Source organism: Penaeus monodon, chromosome 35, assembly GCF_015228065.2.
Source record: "Penaeus monodon isolate SGIC_2016 chromosome 35, NSTDA_Pmon_1, whole genome shotgun sequence".
NCBI classification, from domain to species: domain Eukaryota; kingdom Metazoa; phylum Arthropoda; class Malacostraca; order Decapoda; family Penaeidae; genus Penaeus; species Penaeus monodon.
The window spans coordinates 19,549,394-19,550,580 of NC_051420.1; positions in this window are offsets into that span (position 1 = coordinate 19,549,394).

The window sequence follows — 1,187 nt, forward strand, 5'->3', positions numbered from 1 at the left end:
TGGAAAGAAGGCCCCCTATCAATGGGGTTCACAAACTGCCTTTGTGGGGGAAAAGATAAATGAAATAAATCACGACCAGACCACAAAAAAAGATGTTTTGGTTTTACAAAAATGAGCACTAGCTAAATCCATGTCAAAGATGTCCTCTGGAGCATGTTTACACTGGCCTGATTCTCCACTCTTTGGGCTGAACAGAAACGAACCCAGTGTCCGTTCATCCTTAGACTGCAGCAGAACTTGGCCGTACAAGTTGCATTTGTGGCGCAGGAGATGGCCTCTGCTTTGACGAAGCTCTGCTGTAAGACGGCCCCATGGAGTGATGATTTCCATACCAATGTATATCTCACTTATCGGAAGCTCCCAGAGGTTCCTTTTTGGACCTATTCAATAGGACCTATACGGGAGAGTACAGTGCCATCCACATGGACAGAGGCTCTAATCATTCCTGTTCCTCAACCTGGCAAGGATACACCAAAAGCCCTCTCGCACACCAGGAAATTACAGTCGCAATTCCTCTCCACCCCTGCCATTTGCAAGCTGATGGAGAAAATGGTAACTTCATGTTGACATGGGCTGCCAGAGAAGGAAAACGTGGGTTTAGAAATTGAGATCGACCACAGATCACTTGTAAGGGATGTAACTGCTATACAGAATTTCTTGCACAGTGACTCACATGTTAGCCTTCTTCCTTTGACCTTTAAAAAGGCTTACGATACTACTTGGAAGCATGGCATACTCTTAAAGTGGTATGACATTGTTTGAGAGGAGCATTACCTACCTTCATACAAAGCTGTCCGTTGCTAACAGGAAGTTTAGAGTCGGGTATGAAACAGTTTTTCTTCTAACTGGATATCAACTAGAATAGTCCCCACAAAGGAGTGTCACTTAAGTTGGTGACCTATTTGCCATTGCTATAAATAGACATGGTAAAGGTTATTCAAGTGCTGTCTCATGTAATCTGTATGTGATGCCCTTTACACGGTACTGCTCAGGAGGAAGCTTACAGGATAGTTCAAGGACACATGCAGGCTGCAATACATCAGGGTTGTACCCAGTGGACAACATATCAGATGGTTCAAATTTTCTCCCTCAAGACCAATGGCTATACATTTCCACAGACGAGGAAAGTTCCATACTTCACTCTATTTAGGCAGCAAACCACTGCAATTTGTCCAAGAGGTGAAGTA